The sequence below is a fragment of the Amblyomma americanum genome, chromosome 2 (genome assembly GCF_052857255.1).
Source record: "Amblyomma americanum isolate KBUSLIRL-KWMA chromosome 2, ASM5285725v1, whole genome shotgun sequence".
Lineage (NCBI taxonomy): Eukaryota > Metazoa > Arthropoda > Arachnida > Ixodida > Ixodidae > Amblyomma > Amblyomma americanum.
In genome coordinates, this window is record NC_135498.1 from 170,003,853 (window position 1) to 170,017,794 (window position 13,942).

Consider the following 13,942-nt stretch of genomic DNA (forward strand, 5'->3'; position numbering starts at 1 on the left):
GAACCAGGTGGTGGCGGCATTGTCTGTGTATCGGTTTTTGACATTTTTGACCTTAAAAGCTCCATTTTATGCAAAAGATAGTCTCCCTGCTACTCAGACATCGTAATTTAATGATACAGGCCAACTTCAACTTGTCTTCAGATTGGTCCTTTAAATTGCACAAACGCCTTTTACTGCTGGTGTTACCAATGTGCTACATTTCGAACTATTTTGTATTCATCACAGCGCAACAACTATATGAACCACTAATGTTTTACGAGTATTTAAAAAACATGCTTTCTTGAGGCATGGCCCCGCCTCACTGTCATGCATGTTGCATTTGCATAAAGTGATCTTTTGTATCCGTAGAGAATAACCAGTGGACATCGTTGTTGCACTCATGACTGCCCCTTATAGTCATATATCAGTTAATAGTTGTTTACTAATACTGCTGGTGTATGCTTGCGAACACTGCTTGTTTCGCCTGCAGCATCATGTATTCCTGTCTGCTCGCTGATTTGAAGCATTATTAATTTGTGACATCCGTTGAGATTCCATTGAGACCTTAAAGTCATATGTATAGTGGTAAACCGTATATACATCCTTGCACCTCTTGTTATCCCAGGTGTGTGGCTCAAAAGTTTTTTTTCTCGCCATTGAGATTGTCTGAAATTGCAATATACAGCTCGGTATTGAATTTTTTTCTCCGTTCATCTTACCTGGCTGTACCATGTATAAAAGATAAATGTAGTCATCGTCGCAGCAAAAAAAAAATTGATAATATTGACAACTGACAAAGATGGTGAATGGAGAGTGGTGTGTTATTTGCGGCCACTTCTCATTGCGCTTCGCTCCATGCGTAATCTCAGCATATAAAAGGTAAGCAAGTTTACACCTGCCCTCCTACTTCTTCAGCAGATACTCATCGTCGCTTTTGAAGTTGGAATTTCTTCATATTGCCACGCGAGCACGCATACACAAAAATCTGCTTCCAACTTCCCACCCATTAAAAAAAAAAAAAATCTTTCTCCTTGACCGCGTTGGCTTGTTCACGCTTGTATTTTGCAAAGATACTGCATTTTGTGACCCCTGTGGTGAAGGAATGCATCTGAAGTCAGCACTTGCCTGGTCGGTGCACTATAAATGAAGGGGCACACCAAAGCTCATGGCTGCCGTTAACTGCAGGAAAAGGAGCGACTTGAAACAACCGCGCTCGAAGCCACGCTTAAGCCACCGCGGAATGGTTTCGCCATCTGCCGGAGGCAGACAATACTATTAACAAAATCGGCGCTGTGACCGGCAGCGATGTATTTTGGATGGATGGATGGAAGGTAGGAGCGCCCCTTTGAAACGGAGTGATGGCAGTAGCCACCATGCTCAGCTTTTTTCCCCTTTATTTTTGTGTAACTGCGTTGTTATTTCATTTTTTTTTTGAAGCGATGTTTATTGCCTCAGGGCATAAAAACTATGAAGTGAGAGATGAGTAAGATGCTTCAATAAATGGAAAATGGTGGGCTGATTTGATGAAATCAAGAAGTGAACGATGATATGGACCCTGTGTCCAGGCAATATAGCAATCCGGATTGTCCGGTGCCGGTTTTATTGCTTGGCAAACATTAATACAGGTAGTGAACAAAATGATAGTGGATGAGAAAGTCCCCGATGAATGGCGATTAAGTAGAATGAACATGATATATAAGGGAAAGGGGGACAAAGCAGACGCAAGTAACTATCGCCCCATAACAGTGACATCTGTAGTTTACAGGGTGGTGATGCAAATTATAAAGGATAGACTGCAGGCTTGGGTGGAGAACGAGGGGGTGTTAGGGGAACTACAGAATGGGTTCCGGAAACAAAGGAGGTTGGAGGACAATCTATTTTCATTGACACAGTGTATAGAAATTGCAGAAAAAGAACATAGGCCCTTATTGCTAGCATTTCTGGATATTAGGGGAGCCTATGGCAACGTTACTCAGGAGCATTTGTGGGACATATTGGGCACATTGGATGTGGAAAATGGAGTAATTAATCTTTTAAAAGATATATATAGAGGTAACAGAGTGCTCATAAAATGGAGAAAAAATGTATCAGGGCCTGTAGAGATACAGCGGGGGCTTAGACAAGGATGTCCTCTGTCCCCTTTGTTGTTCATGTTGTACCTGCAAGGTTTGGAGGCCAAGCTAGAGGGGAGGGGACTAGGCTTCAACCTATCTTTTTTCAAGCAAGGGTAATTGATTAAACAGACATTACCGGGACTAATATACGCGGACGATATAGTGATAATGGCTGACAACAAGGAAGACCTGCAGAAGTTGTTAGACATATGCAGTACAGAGGGAGATAGATTAGGCTTCAAGTATAGTAAGGAAAAATCTGCAGTCATGATATTTAATGAAGAGGGCGGCGAGCATAAAATACAGGAGTTCGTGCTAAAAGTAGTGAATGAGTACAAGTATCTTGGGGTGTGGTTAAATAACAGTGTTGAGTATCTGACAGGGCATGAAAAATATGTAATGAATAAAGCTAGTAGGAATGCAGCTGTCATGAAAAATAGGGCACTGTGGAATTACAATAGGTATGAGGTGGTAAGAGGGATCTGGAAAGGGGTGATGATCCCTATAGCCTGACTTTCGGGAATGCGGTCCTGTGTATGAGGCCAGATGTTCAAGCAAGGCTGGAAATTAGGCAACGGGGAGTAGGGAGGTTAGCTTTGGGAGCACATGGCAATACACCAAATCAGGGGGTACAGGGTGATATGGGATGGGCGTCTTTCGAGAGCAGAGAGGCTAGCAGTAAGATAGCATTTGAGGAACGATTGAGAAGGATGGAGGAAAAGCGGTGGGCTAGGAAAGTTTTCAGATACCTGTATATAAAGAATGTTGACACGAAATGGAGAAAGCGAACTAGAAAATTGACAAGCAAATATCTGGACAGCAGTAAGGGGGCAAATCAGCAATTATCGGTTAAGAAAAGGGTTAAAGGAACAGAGAGAGCTTTGTGGAAAACAGGGATGCTGACGAAATCGGCACTGGAAACATACCGGACCTTTAAACAGGAAATTGTCAAAGAAAATATCTATGATAATTGTAGGGGAAGTTCTTTGTTGTTTGAGGCCAGGACTGGAGTTTTGCGGACTAAGACGTATAGAGTCAGGTACCAGGAGATAGACACTTTGTGCATTGCGTGCGGAGAGGAGGAGGAAACGGCTGAACACTTGATACTTTTCTGTAAAGGGCTTCACCCTACAGTGGAAGGCAGCGGGGCTGACTTACCCAAGGCATTGGGGTTTAGGGATAGTGAAGGGAAAGTGGATTTTAAGAGGTTAGAAGTAACCAAGCGAAGGTTATCTGACTGGTGGCTAAAAGCAAGACAGGGGTAAAATTTCACAAGACATGGCTAGGTGGCTTGAGCCACCGCCCGATGTAAAGGGTTCAGCCGTATCCATCCATCCATCCATCCATCCATCCATCGCTTTCCCTGATGCGGACGGGCGCAGAGGACGAAAACGCAGTTTTCGCAGCCTGTGTGCGACGCGCACTAGAAAATTATCGCACAGCACAAGTAGCTGACTGGTACACTTAGGCAATTGCTTTTTTTAATTATGACGCAGACTTAGGACCGGGATGAGGCAGATCGTCATGAGAGCGTTCGTTTCACAACACGCAGGCAATTTTTGTTTATTTCTGTAGCCGTGCATGGTTTCAAAACACGGAACATTTTACAGTTGTGCGGAGAGGATTATTTTTATTCTGCAGTTCTTTTACATATTAGTTTAGAACCTGAAATTACTTTTGATATATAGAGATCAAGGAGTTCTGTCAGTTTTCCTCTAGAAATGGTACAAATGTGATTTGTACTTACATGCGTGTAATATATTTAGCTTTCAACGCTTGCAGATGCCACTGAATGCATTGTCCCACTCAAATGTTGGGCTTCCTTTTTGTGGATGGCTCTTTTGTGACGTGTTCAAATGTATCATATTATACCCCAATCCTGCTACTGCCTCGAAAGAGGCTAGCAGTATCCCCAAATAAATAAAAGCCTGCAATGCATAAGGTTTTTTTACGTTGTGTTTGGTTGGAACTGAGGCGAATTTAGTCTCGTTTTGTTTTATTTCGTGCGCGGCAAGCAAAAGAGAGGGTTTAAAGCGCCGAAGCTACAGCTTGGCAGGAGGACAGATAAAACCATTTGAGGATAAATGACATTTTATTTACAAAGACAAAATCGGAGCCATATTGTTCGGCATCCGTTTTTACATTGTGTTTATTTTAAACACGGAGCACTTTCCTGTGCCGTGGCTTGCAGGCCAGCTTTTCGCGGTAAGCAGCCCTGTCTGTCACAGTAGCGCCGGCTGACTAAGAGTGGCCTCATGAACTTATCAAACACTACAGACAGTGTGCTTGCGGCGTGGTCATCCCTTGCTGGGCAAACGAAAAGGGGGCACTGCTCTAGCCAGCTGCTGACGCATGTTGCTCTTTTTTATGTGCAGCAGGGCAACGTCAACAGCCTTCTTAACGGTCACAAGGACCGTGAGAAATTCTGACTTTGGGAATGTTAGCCCACCCCTTGATTGCAGGTCTATAAGCCCCATCAGCATGGGACTGGGTCCACCCGACTGGTGGAGGGGAAGGCAGAAGCTGCATGTTTATCTATTTTCAGGTTGGGGGCTGGATGCTGTGCCACATATTTTGTGCGCTGTACAGCTTACAATAAAACAAATATGATGCAAGATATGATAGAGAGATACAAAGCAAAAACCACCAGTTGCTCATTACATAGGAAACTTCAATATTTTGTACATGATCTGGGAATAACATTTCAAATAACAGGTGCATTATGAGAAAATTACACACTGGGCTCTGATCAATGCAATAACATAAACATGTCACAAAGAAGTGTCATTTTCTGGTATGCAAGTTACTTGAACTCTCATTTCCAGTATGTGCAAGATAGAACATTCATGCGTAGTGAAGTCATTAGTTTGCACTCTCTGTGACTTTGTGATCTTTCATCACACTCATTATGTTCTTGTCAGCTTTATAGCGCATAAAATAACAAAGGTTAATCAAACAGCTGCAGTTCTAGTTTCTTCAGAATATTGCACCTCAAGGCAGTACGCGGGCAAGGAATATGCACAGGCACAGGTTTCAAGTACAGAAGAGCGTCAAGGAATTCAATCACTTCTTTTGCCCTCAGCCATATTTTATTGACCAGTAGTCATAATGATCAGCATCTGTTGCTGTCCATTCTTTTACTCCAGGTCCTTGGAGGCCTGTGAATATAACAGTGCATTGTGTTGAACAGTAGTAATGACACAGCAGGAAATATGGACAAAAAACGGGTGTACAAGAATATGCAAAAGCTAATGTTTCACCCAACTGGCTTAGTATATTTTCTGAAAAGTAATGAGGAAAAAAGTATGCGATAGAAGCCAAGTACACAAACGTGCATCCACTATAACCTTTAGCCTTACCAGAGGTAAGACTAAATCCAGACAGGGGTTTTAGAGTACAAAGATCACATGCAATAGCCTGAATGCTTAACATAAGGAAAGAAACCCAAGCCTCAGCAAACAAACACAAGGACGACAACCAAGAACTTCAAGTACATATACGTAACCGTACTTTTGCAATGAAGTTAGAATGTGCAGTGCAATAGTGAATAATGTTGGCTGGCGACTGCATTCGGATAAAACTCAAGAATGAAGTGGCAAATGCCTTCTCAAAGCAGGCCCTCCATCCACTAGCATCAACAGATTCTCATGTGTTGGGTGTTACCGCATTTGCACCAGCTGGTGTGACGTCGTAGATGAAAGGGGATTAACCACTGTGGCATGATAATCGATCCCCGCCTTTGGATGGGGGGACATCTGTCGCTTCGTTTTTAAGCTGTATCCAAAAATACTGCAGTGGGACAGTGGTGCTAATCACAGCAGGCATTCAGCAGGAATGAGCATGCATATATCACAATACTGGGTGACGTATGCTGACTTCAGGAGGGTGGTTGGTGCATGCAGGTATGAAGTAGCAGGTATGACAAGTGCGATCAGAGCCAGTAGTGGCCTTTTGAAAAAGACAGAAGACACCTTATAGCAAAGAGTGAGGGAGGATATTGGGCTTTTTCATGTCTATGATGTTTGCAGTAAGCAGGCAGGATGAAATGCATTGAGCAAGTGTGCACATTCTTGAGGGAATTTATAAGGAGACCAGCCATGGCCCGCATAGGACAAGGATATCATAGCTTAAGCCAGGTATAGGTAGGCCTTTTCAGTTTCACTGGAAAAATTGTGTAATAAATGCAGCAGCATGTAACTAGATTTTCATGTTAGGTAGTAAATATTAGACTTCCATGAATTTTTGTTAAAGGTTGTAATATCTATGTCAAAGTACTTGTATGCTAGGGAGAAGTCAAGGTGACTATATTTTGAAAATAATAGGGACAGGGTGAATGGTTATGAGAAATGCTCAAATTTAAAAAGTAAAGCTCCACACTCTAGCGAAACCATAACAGTGTTATTGAATTCAGTCCGACGTGGTGCAATGTCAGGACTATCAGAACAATTAGCAGCAAAAAATAGTAGAACTAGAAACAACACTGAATGAACTGCTAATGCAGGTCAGAAACAATAAACATGCTAAGGCACATTCTTGACGCATGCCTGAAAGGGTGGGAAAACCATGAGCTGGTTGTATTAGCAGTCATATGTTGTGTAGTTAAAAAGGAAGTCAGTGATCCTGTAGAGAACCAAGTAGTGAATGTTGCGGTGCCTTAGTTTTATTATAGAAACCTGGAGCTTAACAGTGAGAAATGCCTTGAAGACATGTAAGAACAAAGCTCTTTCCAAACCCAGATGCTCCAAATGTATGTTAATCATTGCTGAACATTAGAAATTGTTTTCTATGAAAGAATTTATGCAATCGAAGTTGGGACAAGTGGGAAAACAGGTTTTAATGAAGCGAGTCAATGAGGCCAAAGAAAAGTGATTGATTGAATTTTTTGTGTGTTATGTGAAGATGTGGCAGTAGTTGGTAATTGGCCTGTAATTAATGAAGAACTAGAAAATATTCAGTGAAAGCTATTTGCTTTCCGTAGTCATGAATATAACTACCTAAAAATAAAGTACAAAAAACAGTTTCATACCAGCTGTTTGTCTTCATGACGCAAAATGCAACTACTGAGTGACAAGATGCATGAGACTATTGTTTTCCTGAACATGTTCTCCAAAATATCTGAAAAGGAAGAGCAAAGAAAAATGGTCATGCCCTGCTGCATTATACGAGGTTTGCAACCAGCAACTCTCATTGTATACATAAGATGTAAACCCTTGCTGGGGCACACAACCTGTAGCAAGAATTTTCACAGCACAACTTTCATTCTACACACAGTAATTAGAAAATTTCAGAAAAAGCAGTCAAAGCCACGAGCTGAAACAAAAAGTATTCAATAGCCATTTATCTTGAAATGTGCTACTGAAATAAAAGGAAATTACAAGCGAGAACGTCCCAAGTTCCCACAAAAGTTTAAAAGCACAAAGATGAAAAAAAAACAATTCCGGGTACAAAAAATGCAAAGTTAGACACAAGGGCTTGACTAAACGAAGGCAGATAAGAGCGTATTTGGCGCTGTTAGCAAATTTTACAGCAACACAAGATCTGCAAAAACTCTCTTGAGCCGCCGGAGACAGGAAACTGCCCCCCCCCTTCCCTCCCCCTGTAGTAAGGGCCATAGCATGCCAGACGGCCGGAATATGCAGTTGAATGTGTGCCATCAAAGTGCAGGCTATTCCAACAATTGTTAGAGGGCACAGCTAACTGCCGACAACTTTGTTTGCCTTACAACTGAGCAGTGAAGTCTCATGCGTGCAGGCTGTTATTTAGAGGCAGAGAAGTGGCACAGAGCGCAACCATTCCCGCGAAACTACTTCGGGGACAAATCGAGCCACAATAACTAAACACCACAGATTTTAAAGCCATGTCTGCACTCCATGAACTGATCAATCGGGTGATGAAATTGCCAGCATGAAAATTGCACAATGCCACAAACGAACACTAACACTTTGTTTGACAGAAGACTGTCTGTCTTCTGTGCGCACGACGTCGTGATCTTGAACCGGAAAAGGTATGCACACGACGCGACCTTAGCGCCCTCAGTGGCGGTGGCGGCGGCGCGCGCTCGAAGAATGTTGGGCTCGGTCGCCGGCCGCCGCGACTACTCGATTAAAATCGGCGGCCGGACGTACTGCTGCTTGGCGCGCCATCGTGAGCTGCTGCTGGCGTTGCAATCTGTAAATAAAGCGATGTGCGGTGGCAATTCTTTTCCGCTTTTACGGGGGTACCCGAATTGCTGGCAGCGAGATTCGTGACAGTTGCGCTGGAAATCACAACGCCGTGCTCGTGCCGTATTGCCCGAATAAGAATTAACTGACATCCCTTTGCTGTTGAAGAATGTTTGGCTCGGCCGTCGCAACGCCGTGCTCGTGCCGTATTGCTCAGAGTCAGAACTGACACGCCTTACAACAGTAATATACCCCGACCCTAATCGTCATCGGGCTGACTCGCGCGCGGAACTCGATCTTAGGTTCGTGCTCCTTATCACGTTTAACAGCAGTCATAGACTGTACGACAGCAGCTTATAACTGTTTTTATAGCAGTGCTACATTCTCTGTTCGGTGAAGTGGCTGCCTTCCTGGAATCGTGGAGCCGTGTGAAGTACATGCATGCTACTTTAAGTTTTGAAGACTGTCACATAAGTTCTAGTAGTTCGCAATGAAAAAGCACAGGCATGCGAGGAAACAGTGGTAAAGTAGAACTACAATTTTCCGGAAAATTATCAGAAGGAACAGTAATAATTATTTCTTTTCATTAAGTAAAAGTGCAGTGTGTAGCATATAAGTCGTAACCGAAACTCCTGTACGTGCCCGGGGGGGTCCAAACTCAATTTGCATGTATCCGGCTTTCGTAAGTCCGCTGCTGCTGCGGCCGATTATGTTTGCAAAGGAAAATTCGATGTGCACAAGGAAGCGGGCGACCATCACGGCGCTGACCGCACCCGCGATCGATCAGTAGATATCGCCAGCATGGGCAGCGGTAGCGGCACACAACGTCGAGCCGTCCGGCCGCCGATTTGAGTAACGTGACTGCGACGAGAAAGCAGTCTCCGCGACCGTCCGTGAGCCATGTTTGGCGCCGGAGTAGGTGGCACGGGCTCGGCAGCCGAACCCGAACAGCCTTCGTCGAGTACGCGCCGCCACCGCCACGTCGTGCGCATACCTTTTCCGGATCAAGATCACGACGTCGTGCGCACAGACCGAGTCTTGACAGAACAGTGTCATAACACTCACCATTATTGCTGTACTCTGCGTAATCCTCCAGTACTTCAACCAGTGAGGGCTCAGGACTGTATACAACATGCGCAACAAGCTTGCCGCCACAACGAAGAAAATGTGAACACGCGAAACAACAAATAAAAACTCGTGAAGAAACGCCGAAAGAAATTACGAAAACATAGGCTGCGTTCCAATACTCCCAAGTAGACGGCTACTTAGACGTCTAGCCGGACAGCCGCCATCTTGGGACGCGTTCCATTTCTCGGCGAAGCAGTCTCATAAGACTGCTTCGCCGAAGTCCACATCGATGCAGGCTAACTTGCTGTCTAAAGATGGCGGAGCTGATATACGCGGATGAGCGAGTCGTGCTCTTGCGGGCGTCGGACTGTACACGTAGTATAGGAAAGGAAAAATGTGAGTCATTCCATAATGTTATTTGGTACGCAAACTAGTGGCTAATTAATCTTCGTGGACGTGCGATTCCTAGCAGTGAATCACGCAGGAGAAAATCGTGCAGTTGAGAGCTTTGCTACAGCAGCGGACGCTGTAGGTCTGTTTACGTGATCCGGACGATGCCGGATCTTAATTAGCATTTGATTTTAGAGAATACTCGTCGCTGTCGTTGGTTTCCTCGACGGGCGTTAAGACGGCTGGCGTGACGGTTAACAAATGTGTTCTTCTGTTGCTGTATTATAGTTGCATCAACTCTTTCGCGTGCATTTTTTTATCTCTACACTCTCAGAACAAATACACCGGCATGTTGCGAATTGATTTTAGTCGTTGCAGGATTAAAGATCGCTGCTGTATTTAGGTCTGTCGATGTCTCCGAGTGCCACGTAGGGCAGACAGCGGGTTTAATGTCACGTATGTGTTTTCCTGTTGCAGTGTATATTAGCCGTATCGTATTTCGCGCATATTAATTACAGTCTTTCGTATTCTTATGTTTACAGGACCGTCTGGACGAGCACGCTCGAGGAGCATGTACAGTTGAGCATCAATAATAAAAGAATAATCGCATATCTCTTTAGCGTCGTCTTCGGAGAGCGGTCCCGTCTGCTACAAGTAGACTGACCGATAGGCACATCCACCAGTCCGGTTTACGCGCAAATTCATTCCAGAAGAAATGTGTAAACTTGTTGAAAACACGTTTTTAATTATCTTTATTGCTCAGTTTGTGAAAAATAGTAGTACAACTGTTCATAAGCTTTAGTTACATTATTATGCCGCGAGGCGGCGTGAGCACTAGACAAGTTCCAATACATGGACATGTAGACTGCTTCCTAGACGTCACACTAGACGTCTTGTTAGACGTCTAGAGTATTGGTAATGGTAATGGTGCTGGTAATGGTGCTTGGATTGGATTGAATGTGAGGCTAGCGTCGCGGCTCATGACGATGTCCATGGCCGTTAGGCTGCCCAGTGTCAAGAAAGTTCTAATTATCGTTCTGGTTTTGAAATCACGGCGTTTGTGGCTGTTGGTCTAACTTGAGCAATTTATTTAAATAATCGTACCGTACATGCATTCGCACGCATAAAATAAAATCAAAGCGTGCAATTGTCGACTGCTTGAAATAATTCGTTCCTGAAAATGTAAGACTGCGAAAGCAGGAATGATTAAAATCTAAAGGTGGCATAATTTCAGCATGCTCATGCCTTCAAAAACAAATATATCTAGTTCTGGTAAGTTGTTAGCACATTTCCAAAACTTGAAATGTGCTGAAAGAACATCATGTATATTCGAATATCCTCTGAATATCCACTAACTGATATCTGAATCCAATAGTCCCCTCAACATGCAGATTATATCGATACATGGACATTGGACGTTAGGACCATTTGTGGATATCCTCTGCATATTCATGGTTTACTGGGGATAACAGCTTAGCCAGCTGCTGACGCACGTTGCTCTTTTTTATGTGCAGCAGGGCAACGTCAACAGCCTTCTTAATGGTCACAAGGACCGTGAGAAATTCTGACTTTGGGAATGTTAGCCCACCCCTTGATTGCAGGTCTATAAGCCCCATCAGCACGGGACTGGGTCCACCCGACTGGTGGACGGGAGGGCAGAAGCTGCATGTTCTCCGCTCCTCAACTTTTCTCGCCACGAACCCTGCTATATAAGCGATTCTGGCATTTGCTATGGTTGATGGGGGCCGCTGCACTGAAATAGAACATACCCATATTAGTATATGGAGCTAGACATTCTGCAATGTATTCCCATTTGTGAGAGCACAAAAAAAAGAAAAAAACAGCTTTTGGCACTAACCTATAAAAAAGTTCCGCAGTGCAAATTTTAGACAGCATGTAGAGACAAAGCTTGTGCATAAACCAAATATGACATTTATCATGTCGCCACTCAACGTCCATTCCCTCAAAATAAGCAGAACTGGGCTGTGCTGACCTTGTCCAAGCACTTTCTCAACGCCGAGTGGAGAGTGTGGTTTTCAGAACCACTGAGCTTCTTTTTTAGGCGGCTGTTTTCTCGCTGCAGTCTCCCGATAGCATCTGCTTTCCTGAACAATTGCACTTTCATTCGGTTTATATTCCTTGAATCCGACTGCTTGCGCGGAAGGTCATCGGTAGTTTGCGTTGCACAATCAAATGCCTCACTAGACTGCCGTAATTCACCGACTGCATCTTGTGCACTTGGTTTCTCATATCCTGCACCTTTAGGGCTTGCTTCTTCATCTCCTAACAAGGGTGCATGAATCAGGCTGTCTTAATACACTACAGGAAATGAGTAGGCAGAAGTTGCCGAATGGCCTGTGCTTTTTTCGCGGCCACAGGCTGAACCAGCAGGTTCATCAGGGCCGCTCGATAAATTTGATGCCCTTTCTTGGTTTGGAGTAGAATTCTGCGTCAATCGCTCCAACTTACACGCCTTTTTTGTGGCTGTTGTGGCTGCATGTATCTTGGATCCAGCGAACACGTTCGGAACAGCGTCCCGTTTCAGGCGCCGCAGCTTTGTGGACCCCAAAGTATAATTCGAATCTAAAAAGAGGAGGCTGCAGACGACACTGCTAGCAGACTTGTCACTTGGGACAAAATCTTTTCTTGATATGGATTGCATGAACAAAAGATGATCAGAATCCTCGGCATGTGGCTGCAAGGAAGCCGGAAGTGCAGTCATACACTCAGCCTGCTAAGCAAAGCGGCAGGACGAGTAGGCCGGATGATCAGCAGAGTAGCGCACAAGAGGTATGGCATGAAGGATGAGGACACACTCAGGCTAGTCAACAGCATAGTGGTCAGCCGGGTAACATATTCATTACTGTACCATGTGACTATCAAAGCAGAGAAAGAGCAAGCGGATACAATACTCCGGAAGGCATACAAAACAGCTCTTCATCTCCCAAGAAATACATTCAACGACAAGCTCATGCAACTCGGAATCAGCAACACCTTAGAAGAATTAAGAGAATGCCAGCTCAAGGCACAAATACGAAGACTTAGCAACACAACGACTGGAAGGGCGCTCCTGACAAAGCTAGGTCGCGAAATAGGAAAGCCACAAAATAGCAGGGCCACAATACCAGACCCGCTAAGAAAGAAGCTATGCATACAACCTATTCCCCGAAACATGGATCCAAACCTCCATGCTAACAGGAGACATGTTAGGGCAGAATTTTATGCGAGGAACATGGGGCATCGGGACAACACAGTCTACACTGATGCCTCCCTATACCCCCAAACACACAAAAATAGCGCGGTAGCAGTAGTTGTAAATTACCACGGAGAACACATCACAAGCCTCACAGCCGAAGTATCTAACATAACGGAGGCAGAGGAGATTGCTGTCGCCCTGGCAGCGAATGAAGGATATAGGACAGGGAGATCCCTTAACATCTTAGCGGATTCACAAGAGGCGTGCCGGAACTATACTAGAGGCAGAATTAGCAGCACGGCACTCAAGATCCTCAGTAGAGCTCTGCTCCCTGAGGGACGACCAATACACAACATAATCTGGATACCGAGTCACGCAGGGATCAGGGGCAACGAAGCGGCAGACAACCTAGCTCGAGGAATGACCAGCCGAGCAGGAACGGCATTAACCCCGGAGGGGCCCCAGATTAATTGCGGGGACAGCTATTGGGAATTATTAAACCTATATAAGGGGCTAAGATTCCAGTACCCCCCACCACATAAAGCATTATCCAAGGAGGAAGCCACAGGATGGCGAAGACTGCAAACAGGCTCCTTCCCAAACTTATACATATTAAACAAGACGTTCCCCACACAGTATAGCGCCAACTGTCCGTGGTGCGGAGCAAAACCAACACTATATCATGTCACATGGGAGTGCGGAAGAAATCAAGCATTCCACAAACACAAAACACCAAGTGCGGAGCAATGGGAGAGCCGGCTCACCAGCTGCGAGCTAGGGGTCCAAAGGGCCCTCATAGCACACGCAAGCGAGGTGGCCCGACGCAGTGGAGCCCTGGACTAGGGGCCCACCCACGGCCAAGGAGGACCCAAGCTTCAAGACGAAGACTTCGTCCTCTACCGCTACTACTTCCTAAAGGAACCAATAAAGTTTTTCATTCATTCATTCTTGATATGGCCTTCAGCCATGCTTGCGGCGATCATCATTCGCAGGAAATTCGTGAAAACTTATTCCAAGTTTTTTTTTCTGTCAGA

At 44.7% G+C, this 13,942-nt stretch overlaps 1 pseudogene; it reads right to left on the bottom strand.

Annotated features, from left to right (window-relative positions):
- Positions 1 to 4,247: 4,247 nt before the first annotated feature.
- LOC144120228 (uncharacterized) overlaps positions 4,248 to 13,942 on the bottom strand; it is a 27,244-nt pseudogene continuing 17,549 nt past the window's right edge.